At 41.7% G+C, this 16,539-nt stretch overlaps 1 long non-coding RNA gene across 2 annotated transcripts; it reads left to right on the forward strand.

The window, feature by feature from the left end:
* Window positions 1-1,753: 1,753 nt before the first annotated feature.
* LOC133706955 (uncharacterized) lies at window positions 1,754-4,724 on the forward strand. 2 transcript variants are annotated; one of them, XR_009844820.1, is made up of 4 exons: window positions 1,754-2,556; window positions 2,630-2,708; window positions 3,664-3,746; window positions 4,432-4,724. It is a non-coding gene; the product is annotated as an uncharacterized LOC133706955 (long non-coding RNA). The 2 variants fall into 2 exon arrangements; XR_009844821.1 differs by lacking the exons at window positions 3,664-3,746; window positions 4,432-4,724 and having other exon boundaries at window positions 1,754-2,327; window positions 2,414-2,556; window positions 2,630-2,866.
* Window positions 4,725-16,539: the final 11,815 nt, after the last annotated feature.

Genomic DNA, 16,539 nt, shown 5'->3' on the forward strand with positions numbered 1-16,539 from the left:
GTTGGCTCATCGGCGGCAAGGAGACGATCTGAAGGATTCTTCAATTAGACCTGGTAGTGAAGACGACGAAGCACTTGAAGAAGACGATGTCGGAGTCGAACACTCGGTTCGCGATCTCAGACGGGGAGAAACTGGTCCGGCTTGTGTTGCTAGTGGGCTTCAGATTTGGTCTGGGTTTGGGAAATTCAAGCTTTGGAAATTGTCTGTTGTTTGGCCATGTCCCAAATTCTCTGAAATTCTATTGCAGCAGCAGTGGGTGGAGGGGGGTGGGATGCTGCTGTGGCAGCAAGCGGCAATGCTGGGAAGGTAGTGGGCTGGGATAAGCCTGGGCTGCAGGCAATTTTTGGGTGCCCATAGCACTTTTTTTTTTTTTTTTGTACACTGTGAACCCTGAGAATGAGGAAGGAATTGCAATGTAACTGTGGGGTTTGTTTGATGGTCTACTGGGGGCAGTAGACACATTATTGGCCCCCAGTAGACTTTGATATGAGGGACAGGGATCACTATAGTGTGGTGTTTTAATAAGTTACATGTTGTTTTCTGTGTATTAAAGTCAAATTATCTGTGAATCCTACAAAAAGGTGCATTTTTGGTGGTCTATTGGGAGGCAGTAGAGACATTGGACTTTGTATTGGGGGGCAATAATATGACTATTGGGAGCCAATAATATGATTATAAATTGATCAATTGTGCCTGTAGTGTATTCATTTTGGTTTTGGGAGTTCATACAATTCACTGGACAACAATAATATGATTTTTGGGAGGCAATAATATGATTATTGGGGGGCAATAATATGATTACTGGGGGGCAATAATATGGTTACTGGATATTATTAGGGACCGGTCACCGGTCGTCGGATTCCGATCACGGTCGCCGGATTCCGGTCGCCGGCGCCCTGCCACTGGTCACCGGAGGCCGGCAACGTGGAGGATGACTTCTCCCTCTAAGTGAAAAAAAGGAGAGGGCAAAAAAGTCTCAAAAAAAATAAAAAAGAATTAATTGGGTAAAGGGGAAATAATCTCTTAGAGTGTTTTGGGTAAATGGGGTTAAAAAACAGTTGGTGGAGCAAGTGGGCAATTTTTAGCCTAAAATCGGGTAAATGATCATTTCCCCTAAAAACAAAGCATGAAGGTGGAGTATGGGAGTGTTGATGATCTATTTAAAAGATTGGAGCAGAAAAATATATGCAAGGAAAAAAAGAAAAGCATCTAGCTTTCTTTATGTGGGTGGGAAACATGAACATGATGAATGTTGAGCTGATTTTAGGTCACTTTCTGCCCCTTGATTCCTTCAATTAATTCTCTACTAATACTTCAAAATGGGTGTGAGCCCCCGAAATTTTTGTTTAATTTTTGAAGGTAAATTTTTCACCAATAAGATTTTTCACGAGGTCACTCAAGTGAAGGAGTTGAGTTTGAAGATTTCTTTGGTGACGAGATTCTTTAATTTGGGCCATGTGATTTAAGTTTGGGCCAATGTTCTTTTATTTGGGCCTAAATTGTTACTAGAATTTATCGAGACAAATTGTCGAAGTAAATTGGAATAGGATACGAATTGGGTTGTAGCGAATTTGAATATTGAGTCTGTTAGAGAAATCGTTGGTGAAAAATGAATAAAAGTTACCAGCCCGAAAACCCGAAAGCGATCAGCAAGGAGTATTACGTAATTTGACGTGAGGGCAAATTCGACATTTCTCACTCACTAGTATAAAAGGGTTAGAGAACCCTAGAAGCCCCAAAACTCTCTCCTCTCCCTCTCGGCCGCATCTCTCCCTTTCTCCCCCGACCTCACTCTCTCTTTTCCTTCCCTCTGCAAACGCCGGAAACACAATCTCCGGCCATCACCTCATGTCACCGCCTCCTCCAATCGATCCAGAACCTAAACCCGATCAAAGCCCACTCGGAATCGACAACATGCAATGACTCCAGCCTCCACCTGCAATCCTCCCGAACCGCGACGCCACTGTCGCCACCTCCCTTCGGATTCCGGCTACCGCCTCGCCACGCCACCACCACCGCTCAACTCAGTAGACTACGGAGATCAAAACCCTGATGGCAGCTACCCCAACCAACGCCGGAGAATCGCCGTACACGCCACCACCGATGGCATCGAGCTCTGCATGCCTTCGTTCTTCAATCTCCAGTCCGAAACGAGCCAAACCACCACCATACATGGAGTCAGCATCTCTCCCCTTGACCAAAACCTGATAACCCCGACCTCTAACTCTGACCAGAGCCACCGCACACACTACACGCGCCGGCGGCAGCACGTGAGCCACTGCAGCTCCGCTGCTCGTGTTGCCATACTCCCAGGTCGTCACGATTAGGTAATTTCGTCACCCTGTTCAGTGTTGAGGCCTCTGTTTTAATTTGGAAAGGATTGGGTTTCTAACTTAGGTTTTCTGGATTGGAGTTTGGAACCTCAAGCTCGGAGGTGAATGAAGAAAACTGGAGCTCGACATATATGGAGTCTGGAAGGGGTTGTGGGCTTCTGCGTTTTTGGAGTGATGGAGAAGAGAGAGATTGTTGGTTCAGTCGAATTGATATCGGAGATAGGTAAGGATTCTTGAACTCTATTTTGGTTACGGAAAATTGGTTGAGGGTTGATTTTAATTATGTATGCTGCTAGGGATTTGAGAAGGGAGTGGTGATAGAGCAGCCGGTTCACAGCAGCATAAATGGGTTATCCTTGTTGGAGAAGAAGAATGGTAAGGGTCTGGTGTAGTGAGCTTATTGTTGTAGTTACCGCAGAATGGAATGAAGTGGGCTGTTACTATTGCTTTGGTTGATTTTGATTTTGTTGAGATATTGTTGTTGTTGGAAAAATTGTGAAAATTAGATATTTGAAGAGAGTTTAATTAGTAGGATTTTATTGGTCTAATTTTCAAAGGATTGGAAATTGGTGTTGAAGATTTTGGTGAGTATTGTTGTGTAGTTTTGGCCAAAAGAAAAAGAAAAGGAAGAGAAAAGAAATGGCTTTATTTTTGGAAGAAAATAAAGAAAATGAAGGAAAGAGTAAAAGTTGATTAAATGACTTTTACTTTGGTAAATTGGTGAAAAAGTGAAGAAGGTGAAAGTAAAGGTAAATTCGGTAAAAATGAGGTAAAAGGTAAAAGTGTAAGTGTGGAGGTGAAATTCATGGTAAAAGTGAAAAGGTGAAAAGGGAGAAGTAAATTGGTAAAAGTGAAAGTAAAACTTTATTTATAATTATTTACTTATTTATTTTTAATAAATAAGAGATAATGGTAAATAAAGGAATTATTTGGTCAAAAGACAAAGTCAAAAGTCAACTCCGAGAGTTGACCAAGGTTGACCGATCTCGTAAAACGTGAGGATTGACTCGACTTTGGTCGCTCGGATTGGTGAAAGTTTAGCGGAGTGATAAGGACGTTTTCCTTTTTTAGAAAGAAATTAGTTTCCTAAATTGGTAAAGGTTGAAACAAATAATTAATGGCCTCATTGGAATAAAAAGGAATAGTAGACAGTATATTTAACCCGAACAATACTATTGATTGGGGTATGATCACCATATCCCAAATGGGCTTACTATTCTAAGTGAGTTGTTCGGGAATGGTTTTTTGATAATTATCGATCTTGGTTATTTGGTGAATTTTAAAGTGAGTTATGAATTAATTACTCATTGGATATAATTTTATTATAAAGGACCCGAGCGGGTGCACTTGGATTTGGATAAAGGATCGAAAGTCGGGAACGAACCCGAATGTGGGCAAGCACTCCAATTCCAGGTAGGGTGAGCTGTCCCTTCCTTGTTAGAGGCTTTTCAGTATATGTGGAATGCTATACTAAGATAGCATGTTGCCTGCAAGAACGTTTTTGGTTGTTCATCAGTCGATGCCTCGTGATACATGTGTTTTCAGAACTAATAATTGCTAATTGTGAAAACCGAGGCTAGACTTGCATGTTGAGATACTGTACCCTTGTATGTGTGTACTTGTGACCTGAAAGTGAATGGGACTTAGACGCGTTGATTCCTAGGGATTCCACGGTGTCGATAACCGTGAACCTCCGGAGGGGGCTGTGCTCCTATGTTTGTCGGGGAAAGGTAAGTACAGACAGTGAACCAGTCATAGGAGACTCAGAGCCAGGAAATGGACACTTTCGCTACTTGTAGTCACAAAGACTACAGAGTAGTTGGCTGGTTCTCGTACTCAGGACGAACCAGGTCGGTCACTGATTTATCTTATTTTAGCCGGCAGGTAAGTATCTCGGAGCTCCAAGTGTGTGAAGCATACTGCACATGTTTTATGAAAGAAAACGAATGTTTGTGGTTGCCACTTTTCTTAAAGTATTTTTCGATAAACGTGCACAATATTATGTAGTAATATTTTCAAGTATATTATTTTTCAAACCTAGCATGGTTGGGTCGACCCCTACTGGGCATGCGAGGACGAAAGCTCACCCCTACTATAGTGTGCAGGTTTCGAGCATGTGGTCGGGAAGCGTACATGGGAGGCACATGGCACGGCTTGGCGCATTTCTCTTTAGTTTTATCAAAAGAAGGTTTTGGTCCTTAACCGGATTTTGTAGTAGCTTGTTTATTTACTTTTTATTTATTTCCTACTCGTTTACAAAAATTCCGGGAGACCCGTAACCCTGGGGCGCGTCTCCCATACTTTTAGTTACTTAGTGATCTGTTTTATTTTCCAAATTGGGCTCCGATCGCAAGCCCAAAACTCTTAGCCCATTTCGAATTCCGCTTTTGAAAAAGTGTTGTTTGGTTGCTAGAATGACTTGTCCAAGAAAATGTTTTGTAAACCAACAACCTAAACTCAAAAGGCCTTGCGGTTTCGGGTTGATGAGCTATCGAGATGCAATTCGTGACATGTCGATTCCTCATTGGCTCGGAGTCGCGGCGCTGTGGAACTCCCTCTCGGGTCACCACAATGGGCCTCTGACATCTTCATATAAATGTTCCTCCATGAGTGTAGATCATCCTGGTAAAATCTTAGAGTTAAATTCATTGTGGTTTGGCCGTAAATGCTTCTGAAATACGTACAGGTCAGGTTTTCCAGTTTTCGTTTTTCAGAAAATTGGACCGACTGTTTGAAGACTTTCCACTCAAAACTAGCTCTGGTATTCTTCATAAAAAATAATCCTTGGGATGTCTAGGATGAAACTGGAAAGTTTCAACTCATTCAGAGTTCGTTTGGTAAGGCGGCTACCCCTCCTTTCTTGTCTAGCTCACTTTCTCTTCTCCATTATTTCCTAACATGATAAGGAAAACATAATAAATATATATAAATAAACACAAAGGTTGAGCGAAAGTACAAGATTAGGGAAATAATGAAATTGGATTGGTCAACATTAAATTTGGACTTTAGAACAAGTAATTTCCATGTTTTAGGGCACAAATATGTATATGAATTATGATCCAACACCAATGTTGGCGGCGTTCCTGGTGTGTGATGGGTCCGAATCCATCGTCTCTCTGTAGGGATAGAACAAGCCCATATCAATCGTACATCTCAAGTACCGAAGAATATCTTTTACACCAATCCAATGGCGTCGCATTGGCGCAAAGCTATATCTAACTAACAAGTTCAGAACATATGAGATGTCTGGTCTTCTGCATTGGGGTAAGTACAATAATGTGCCTATTACTTAAGTAAGGCACTTCTGCCTCTAGCACATCTTCGTCATCATCCTTTGGACGAAGAAGATCCTTTTCAGGATCAAGACTACAGACTATCATGGGGGTGCTTGAAGGCTTGACCTTGTCAAAATGCCTAAGCATCTGTCAACATGATGCTCAAGTTCCAAACCGAGACATAATCGTCTTCTCCCAAGATCCTTCATCTCAAACTGGGATTTCAAATGTTTAGTGGTTTCCCTTAACTCTTTAAGGGGTTCCAATGAAGATCATGTCCAACATAAACTGCGATGGAATCCGAAACTTGTTATGGAAACGCATGGGCATATCCCTTCCCAATCAAGTAGTCACTTTAGTGAGCGTTTCAACCTTATTGTAAATGCGCTCCGTGGTCTAGAGCCACTTGACTTGGGTAAATGAAGTTCACTATGAACCTTCATGTACATTCCGTATCTGGATCCCCATAGAGATACGTAGTGACTACATTTGTAAGCTGTATGTTTAGTTATTCCGAAACTACCAAACTGACAGGGTAGTGGAGTGCAATGACATCCATTATGAGAAAGTATGTCTCATCGTAGTTGATTCTAGGGCGTTTTGTGAGAAGTCTTGCGCCATAAGGCGAGATTACCATATCTTTTTCTCAACACGTTTTCTAACAAAGACCCATTAGTCAATAGGTTTTATGCTAGGAGGTGTTGGCGTCACTGGCTCGAAAACCTTCCTCTTCGTTAGACAATCCAACTTAATCTGGATCGCATCTTTCCATTTAGGCCAAATCTCTCTACGTTGGCATTCATTCATCAATGGAGCATGGTTCGATATCATCGGACTCAACAAACTCATGCACAGCGAAATGCACAACTACATCATCAATTATGATAGAGTTTCTATCCCACGTCTCATGTACACTAGTGTAATTTTCAAAGAACTCTATATTCTCAGGAATAGGTTCTGACGTTGAGGGGTCCCCCAACGATAACCATAATCCGGAAGATTCTCATGAGACGGATTTTGAGCCTTGATGATCAAAAGATTGGAATGTGCCAAAGTATCCTTCGAACCTATGGGCCTCCCACTCATCCTAGTTGGGGCCATGGCCTGTAACACCGGAGTGACACTTTCTTTGGCGTTGGCGCCATACCTACCACCATATAAGGTGGCGCTACGTCCTCTCGTAAGGACGTCCATCCTTGCAGGCATGTTTGCAGCAGATATGAGTGATCTCGTCACTTTAGTGGGGATCGAGATGAGACATAGTGGGGACAGACCACGACAATTCCTGTCATTCCTGCTGAACATTCGTGTTCTTATCTCCCCCTAACGACTGGAAGATTGCCTCATCAAAGTGACAACCCATAAATCTAGCGGTAATGAGATCGCCTTGCAAGGGCATTAAGTGGCGGACGATAGTCGGAGTCTCAAATCCAACGTAGTTGCCCATTCGTCTGTAAGGACCTGTCATAGTGCACTGTGGCGGCGCAAATGACACATAAATGGCTCACTCAAATGTGCGTAAGTACGATACTTGTACCCAGTTACAAGCTGTAACGCAGAGGTAGATTGGGTGGCGGTGGGTTGTAGACGAATTAGCATAGCTGCATGCGATATTGCATCACCCCAAGCGGATATAAAGAGATTGGTGTGCATTACCAATGTCCTGACTACCTTCGTAGTTATTTCCGCGAGACCATTTTGGTGTGTTCATGAGAATATGATGTCCAACATCAGTCCCATTGCAATATCCATCGAAGACTATCCATCGAAAGTGTTCGATGTAAACTCTCTAGCATTGTCAAATCTAATTGACTGAATAGAATGATCCAGGGAGTGAGCCCGTTGTCATATGATATTTGCTAGGAGTGTAGTATAAGCAGCATTATAAGTGGACAATGACACAACACGTGACCAGTGTGTTTGCGTGTCAACCAACATCATGAGATATTTAAACGTCCGCAAGTTGGTTGAATCAGTCTATAGAATCTCCATGGATTCTATGTAAGAACAGAATGAGTATTTTCATATCCTTTGCATAGGACTGTCTTAGTCCTAATTTCCCTAAGGAATAGGCTTTATGAAACGAGCGAGAGGCTGTAGAAGCAACCAATGAGGATTTTGGTTGGGCTTGAGCGTTTGAAACTCTATTTGAAGCAAAGTTGGTGATTGCAACATCACCTGGGGCGTCGTCACCATGATGTACGCTATCCATGGAGTCATGGATAAGGACTATGCCAGCCCTAGGCTGGTGGTGTACGGCGATGGCTCCGGTGGCAGCGGCGGCGGTCATAGTTAGTCCAGGAATCAACTTTTGATTCATGCTTCGTTTTGCTCGAAAGAAAGGATGTCCATGTGAAGTCTTTAGTAGACGGATCATCATATCATGACTAGGATGACCTATCCTGTCTTGACAAAGCCAATATGTGTCTAAATTCAAGAGATCTTCTCTCATGACTTTATTGGATTCAATAGCTCGAATAGTGACATAGAGTCCACTAGAAAGACACATAAACTTATCTAAGATGCGCCTTTGTTTGCAATCATTAGAGGCATTGCAAAGGAACACATTTCCGTTTTCTACATGCGTTTTCACATGGAATCCTTTAGGGGTGGGCTCAATGCGGTTCCGTTCGATTTGAGGCCCAAACCGCAACCAAACCACTTTTTTCGGTTGGCCTATATATCAAACCGCAACCGCATTACAAAAGGGCTGAACAGATTATTTCGGTTACACCATTTTTCGGTGCGGTGCGGGTTGGTTTCGGTTTGGAGCGATTTATTAATTTCAATTAGAAAGAGAGGGCCAAAATCAAGCTTATTTTTACCTAACAATTTCAATAAGGCATAAATAAATTTTGAATGCATTTAGAGTCCACACAAATCGGCAAATGTCACCCAAATATCAAGCAACTTGCAGAAAGACCATAGCAACTTATTACACACACACAGATATATATATATATATATATATATATATATATATATATATATATATATATATATATATATATATATATATATATCAATGATCAAGCAAACATAGCAACTTATTACAAACTAAAAACCTAATCAAAAATGGATTTCTTATATATTGAAAACCAAGTTTTCCATCAATAGAGAAATAATAAATAAATAAAATGTAATTAAAATAAATTCGTTGTGGGTCGGTTTAAATTGGGCGGTTTATGACCCGAAACCGCAACCAAACCGCTTTTATACGGTTTGGTGCGGTGTGATCATAAAACAAACCGTTTTAGTTTGGTGCGGTTCGGGTCGGTAACTGCATTTTCAGTACAAAATGCCCACCCCTAGAATCCGTTGGCTATTTATAGGTGTGATTTGCCCTAGGAGCGTAGAGAGTTTATGTGACAGTAATCAAGGTGCCGTTTGACAAGGTAATATGCTTAGAATTAATACTGATGGCCCAACCGTCATAGTCACAAAGTAATATGTTTAGAATCAAAATGGAATCATAATGAAAAGAACTCGAAATTTTATTCATAAGCCAACAGAGTACGTCATTGTCTCTTAACCATTAGGAGAATCTAATCCAAATGCTAGCTAATGAAAAACAAAGGTAGTTGTTTGACTTCTTTCAGTAGCTCCAAAATAAATATGACCAGGTGAGTAGAGAGATGTCGGTGGACCAAAGCTCGTTTAAGTACCACTTATCTCAAAACCTTCCTAGACATCATACTCATTTTGGATGAGCCTACATGAAGAAAAACTAAACCAATGACTACAAAGTATATGACAATTGCCTATTACATCTCTTGAAAAAATAAAGACCTAAACAGAATTGGCGATCTATTGATCCCAGCTAGATTTGTAGTCTTCAACCATTCACCCTAGATCATCTTCTTGATCTTCTTGTTCCACATAGTGAGCTTTTCTTGCTTCGCAATATGCTTTGTAGGCGGTGACAATTTCTTCACGAGCTCTACAAAAGTGTGCCTAATGACTGGATACTCCACATCGAGAACATACATCTCTTTGCTCAGACTCCATTGATTGAAGCGCTTTGAAAGCGTCATTTAGATGGGTCTTAGTGTTGGTGGTGCCACCAACATGGCCAGAGGCGTTGCCTCCCTCTCTCTTTCCATGTTGACCTCTTCGGTTCCGTGTTCGCCTATTTTGGCGGGTACCTTCCCAAGTAGAGCGATTATATGGACCAGAATGTCCAGAAGTATCCCTAAGATTAGGGTTTCGCTCTTGGAGCCCTCTCTTAGGGGCGTGACTATAATTGGATTCTGGAATAAGCTCTGCTTCTATGGATCTCGAATTATAGTTCTTCACAAGGATGTTGTCATGCCTTTCAGCGACATTCATAGCTCCAACAAGCTCATGAAACCTTGTGATCTGTCCTGCAGTAACATCGATTCAATATAGTAACATCGATTTGATAGTTCTTAGCAACCATCAATGCAGAGATAAGGAAGGTGGAGAGAGTCTTCTCAATCAACATCGCATCTGTGATCTCTTTACCACAGAATTCTATTAAGGATTTAATGCGAAGTGCTTCCGAGTTGTAGTCAAGAACTGACTTGAAATCACAGAAGCGGAGGCTATGACATCTCACTTCTAGGTCAGGAAGCAGGGAATCATGGACGTTGCCAAATTTTTCTTCGAGTGAGACCCATAGCCTTCTGGGGTTTTTTTCATTCATACACTCGTACTAGAGCGAATCATCCATATGACGAGTCATTAGAATGATGGCTTTCGCCTTATTTGTCTCTAAGGCTGCTCTATTTGCTTCCAAAGCTTGAGCTTGCTCAACAGTTAGCACGTCCTGGCTAGGCTCGAGAATCATATCCAGGATTCCATCGGCCTTGAGATGCTGGTGGACATCACGAACCCACCTGTGATATCCAGAGCTAGTTGTTCCTAATGGAGCAAAGTCCAATTTGTTCAGGTTACTGATCCTGAAAAAGAACAAGAAAAAGGGTTAGTTTTGAAGCGAAAAAGCTACCACGAAAACATATAAAATTCTTGAGCGTAATCGCTTCCAAGAAATTCAATTCCAAGAGATATTGGATTAGATCAAAACAATGACGTAAGTGGTCGACCATAAATTCTCTACAAACTCTAAGTTTGGATTGGAGATCTCAACAATTTCCAAGCTTGGAGTGAGCATGAACCCCCACAGTTCGGCTTAATTAGGTCTCCCCTGTGATGAAGAAAGGGGGGTAGAAGAAGGGAGTTTGCAAGTCTCCGAGAAAAAGAAGAGAAAAGAAATAAAAACTTCAAAAACGGGAACTTATAGTAAAAAATATCTTGAAATAGGTCGCTGGGAAAGTTGACCGGAAAAGGTCAACCGGCGTTGACCAGAGTTGACCAGTGATGACGTGGCAGTGGGGTCCAGAGCTGAAGTGGCAGTGAGGGGTCTGCTACTAACGTGGGAGTTGGGTCCAGTGATGATGTGGGAGTGGGTCCCGGATGCTGATGTGGCAGTGGGTCCGGCTGCTGACGTGGCTTGCTTTAGTGGCCGCGGCTTGGGCTGCCTCCTCCCTTTTTTTTTTTCTTCCTCTTCTCTTTTCTGCAGGAAATTTTGGTTGCCGGTTCAGTAACTTCTAGACCGGTTTTTGTGATATTTCTTCAGATTCCTGAATCTTCAGATCGAGGGGCTTCTGCTGACAAAATTTTGTGGAAATTGGAGGTCCGAAAAATGGTGAACTGGTGGAATACTTGTTGCGGGTTGTATGGAGCTTCCGGTGGCCGGTTCGGTAGGTTTCCGGCCGGTTCTGGATTCCTGGGGTCGAGGGCTTCAAGTTGTGTGGCAGAGCCAGAAAAGGGTTCACGATTTTGTATTCGGATTTATGGTTTTAGCTTCTTGCATTAGGGTTTGGCTATTTGTTTCAGGGTTAGGGCTTCGTGCTGATAACGTGTTTAAGGAAAACTGAAATTGGGAGAGAATTGAGTCGTGCTTTTATTGATAATAGGGGCCTCTTTATATAGAGGATTACAAGACATAGAATCAAAGTTGTACAAGGAAAGATAATCGTACAATTAATTGGATATCTATGAATATCTCCGAGAATATTTTCTAATTCAAAACCCTATTACAACTAGGTCAAGTAACTTAGAGTTTGGGCCAGACACATATTCTGGATTTACTTGAACAAAAAGAAAATAAATCTGATGTAGTAGCTAAGTTATTGGACTGCAATTATAAAAAAAAAAAAGGGAAATTTTCGCAAACAGTACACCAAGTAAATGCCACTAATAATTCATATACACAAAGTTTCAAACCAAACATTTCGGTACACGAAATTTGAAACTCGACCCACTATCAGTACACGACGTAAATTTTTGACACCAAAATGTCTATTATGCCCTCAGTTCTTTTTTTTTAATAATTTTTTTTTCTGTTTTTTTTTCCTTCGTTTTTATCTCTTTCTTCTTCCTTCTTCCAGGCTCACTCCCTCACTCGATCTTTCACCGTCGGGGACGGCTCTGTTCGCGGCAAGGCCTTCGGCTCTAGGACCTCAATCTGGCTGTGCGGGGCCCACGAGCTTCAGTTCAACAACTGTGAGAGAGCCAAAGAGGCCCAAATCCACGGGATCGAGACCTTGATTTGTATCCCAACTTCCGACGGTGTTCTTGAAATGGGGGTTGATCCAGCAAGCCAAGTCGTTGTTCGGGTCGGATCAGCCCGACCCGGAAACAAGACCGCTCGAGTTCATCAGCCAGAACTTCTCCATTTTTGACATCGGCATCAATTTTCTCCAATAAAGTTCGATTCATGCGCTCTGCTACCCCATTCTATTGTGGTGTCTCTCTAACTGTGATGTCACGCCCCTGATTTTTAACACAATAAAAATCGATATATAACCCCATAATTATATATGCGTGAACGTTCAGCCATCAATACAAAATACTTAGAAACTTTTTCCCTTTTAACCCAAGTACATATTGATGCACTGAACCCACAATTCCAATATTGACTCGCTCCACAGAGTCACATAATACACGAGCTTACGAATTAAATTGTCAACAACAAAATAAAACGTAAATGCTCCTCAGAGCTCACTACAAGCGGAAATCTTTATAACGGTAAAGTCACAAAATTGGCTTCCTACCGTAATGCTGCAAGCACGCTACCTCAGCATCAGCCACGATTAACCTGACCTGCAGAAATAACCCCTACACCGTTGGAATGGTGTACCGGGTTGCCACACAACAAACCCGGTAAGCTTTTGCAAGCCCGTATGAGTAACTCAAAACCACACGTACACGCACAACTCGCCCAACGAGGAAACCCATCAACTCGTAAAAAGGGACACACACCCTGTTTTCCCAAAACAGCACATTCTTTTCCCAAAAGAAACAAATCTTACTAAATATGGGCACCCTTATGCTTTTACTGTAGGCTTTCCAAGCTGATTTTGCTCGTAGCCTATTTGGAGATGATGAGAGACCTGTGATAAAGGTGCAGAAATCAAATGGCCGGGTGTGGCGAATCAAGGTGGTCCCAAGCAACACAACTCATGTTTTGAGTGCGGGCTACACTAAAATGAAGGATGCTCTCGGACTGCCGGTACATTCTACAATCCGACTTCATGTGGTTAATCCAAGACTACTTGTGTTAGAGTGAATGTTGCGGTGATTGTGGTGGATTAGGACTGTGTGGTTGCCTATTTTTGGATTAATAGTGTATTAGGGGCATATTTTGTGGTGGTTTTTTTTTTTTTCCTTCCGATATTGGGACATATTTTGTGGTGGTTATTATCCCTATTATCTGCATGTTATTTTGTAGTGGTCATTATGTGGTATATTGGCATATTGGTGCTCTCTATGAATTAAGGGTTTATCTATCACTGTGGCGTTTTTTTTTTTTCAAAATGGGATGTTAATTTTCGAGTATCATAAGAGTTTGGCAGTATTGGAAGTTAGATGAACATTGGGCTTCGACAGAATAAAGCCCATATCATCCTCCAAACCCTAGTATAAATATGTCTGTCCCATTTAATGTGTGCTGCTCACCTCCTTGCACCCCGTGACAAAGTCATATTAATTGAAACTCTGACAATTCAATATGCATTTCCCAAAATCACAATAAAGGTCACATCGTGACCAAATCATATAAATTGAAACTTTGACAATTCAATATGATACACAAGTCCTCCCAGGACATTTAAAAGAAAGAATCTCCGAAACTCCCTTTTCAAACACATTCTCAAATCAACACAAGTCACCCCGTGACAAAATCATAATAATTGAAACTCTGACAATTAAATATGATACACAAGTCCTCCCAGGACATTTAAAAGAAAGAATCCCCGAAACTCCCTTTTAAAATACATTCTAAAATCAACACAAGTCACCCCGTGACAAAATCATAATAATTGAAACTCTGACAATTAAATATGATACACAAGTCCTCCCAGGACATTTAAAAGAAAGAATCCCCGAAACTCCATTTTAAAACACATTCTCAAATCAACACAAGTCACCCCGTGACAAAATGATAATAATTGAAACTCTGACAATTAAATATGATACACAAGTCCTCCCAGGACATCTAAAAGAAAGAATCCCCGAAACTCCATTTTAAAACACATTCTCAAATCAACACAAGTCACCCCGTGACAAAATCATAATAATTGAAACTCTGACAATTAAATATGATACACAAGTCCTCCCAGGACATTTAAAAGAAAGAATCCCCGAAACTCCCAGCTTTTAAAACACGTACTCATGAGCATCAGATAGCTCCCCGCTACCCCCCATGATGTACCATGGCAACAGACTAGAGCTCTAACTGATTATATCCACTCACCCGGCCAAAGGTGTGGAGTCCCGATATATATGCCTGAGGTCACTCCCAGCAACCCCAAATCCTCATACCTCCCCGGTCGTCAGATTAAAACCTTTCAAAACGGTCACTCAGGACCCAAAAGTTACTCAACTCACACAAAAGCAGATGTCACCCCGTGACCTCCAATCATCAGACCTCCCCGGTTGTCAAATCAAAACATTAAATCAAACCAAAAGGAGAAATCACAACCTGTGACTCTCACATCCTCAGACCACCGGTCGTCAGATCAAAACGTTAAATGAAACCAAAAGGAGAAATCACAACCTGTGACTCTCAGATCTTCAGACCCCCGGTCGTTAGATCAAAACATTCAAATCACATCAAAGCAACTCACACCAAATCTTGACACTTTTCAAACAATAGAAATTCTCAATTCCTACACAATGTTTCCCGAAAAGTCAAGCCCCAAAACAATAGAATGAAACCCATCAATACCTATTGCTTCAATTTACTCATCAACCCACAAGAATATACATATTCCACGTAAATATATATATACGTGGTCATTCACTCAGGAAGGCCACTAATACCAACTATAGTTTGCAGTTAACTAAATAACTCTCAAAACAATAAGGTCAACCCGTTCGTGAATGAACTTCGTGAGATTACTCACCTCGAAACTCCCGCTGCGTCTTCAATACAGAACCAGATAGCCACACCACAAACAACCGTCCAAGAATACTTCCCAAGTACCTAATCACATATGGTTTCAACTTATTAACGATTCACAAACGATTTAAGTTCAAAACCCCTGTTTTGAACTAAAATCCCCAAAGTGGGGCCAATCGAGGCGAAACCACATCCGAGACCTCCCAAAGTCTCTGGAATACATCCACGATCGATATGACCAAATCACAAGTTGATCGGACGCTCGAATCCTCACGGATCGAATAAATCAACCGGTATGAAACCGTAAAAATCATAACAATTTCATACGAACTCCAAAATATGCGTATTATATATCAAAACGCTCGTATCAATGAGTAGAACATATATAATACCAAAAACAGTTCCTTAAATGGCCAGAACACCACCGGAACGCTGCCACAGGCGGTGGCGTACCTCTGCGGGTCAAAACTCAATATTTCCCAAAACTCCCAACATCAAAAAGCTTCATCTAAGCATGCTTGTGAATTTTCATAACTAGCTCGAAGTCAGAAAACAAGCATAAAGGATCGAAAACTACCTCACAAGCTTTGAATATTTGCTCAAACTGAGTTGAACCGATTTCCACGTAAATCGATCCAAACAAACACCATAGATCGACTCAGACGACCCCCACGAAGCCAAGGAAGGAAACTTGAAGCCGTACCGTCGTCGGAGCTGCGTTTTCCGGTCGGGTCAAAAAACCTCAAACTGCACCGCCTTCTACCACCACCACCACCGAGAATCGGCACTAGAGGACACCACAGGGACGAACAGAAGGAGGAGACGATCCAATCTGGAAAGTTTCGTCGCCGGAGACCGCCGCAGTTTGCCGGAAAATCTAGGTCGGATCTCTGGGTTCAGGTCGGGTCAGTCGGATTATTTCGTTTCTGAAGGTGCAGCCGAGAGAGAAGAGAGAGGAAGAGAGTTTCCGGAAAAGGAAACCAAATGAAAATAGTAAGTTTCTCCTTCGGGAAACTTCTATTTATACCAAAATGGAAACTTCTTGCAATGGCCATAACTTTCTCATACAAACTCCGATTTCCGCGTTTCACATATCCACGAACTCGTATCGACGCGTTCTACAACTTTCGTGAAGGAAGTTTTCGGACAATCCCAACGTATCAAAAGTCAACCTTGAACCCCCCCCCCTAAAGTCATACTTTCCAAATAATTAATTCGTCTGAAACACTTCCGCTCTGTCCACAAGCCACGAAACCGTCCAACAACCATAAATTAGATTCCGGAAATTCCTCGAAAAATAATTACGAATTTCCGGGGCATCACATGTGAAGTGTCGCACAATGCCCTCATCTTGACATAGTTTCAAGAATGGATCAGATTTGTATTCACCACCATTATTGACTCGAGCCTCTTAATTTTTCGACCGGTCTGAGTCTCAATCATCTTTTTCCACTTCACAAATATATCTAAGACTTCATCTTTATGCTTCATGGTGTACACCCAT

Source organism: Rosa rugosa, chromosome 4 (assembly GCF_958449725.1).
Source record: "Rosa rugosa chromosome 4, drRosRugo1.1, whole genome shotgun sequence".
NCBI lineage: Eukaryota > Viridiplantae > Streptophyta > Magnoliopsida > Rosales > Rosaceae > Rosa > Rosa rugosa.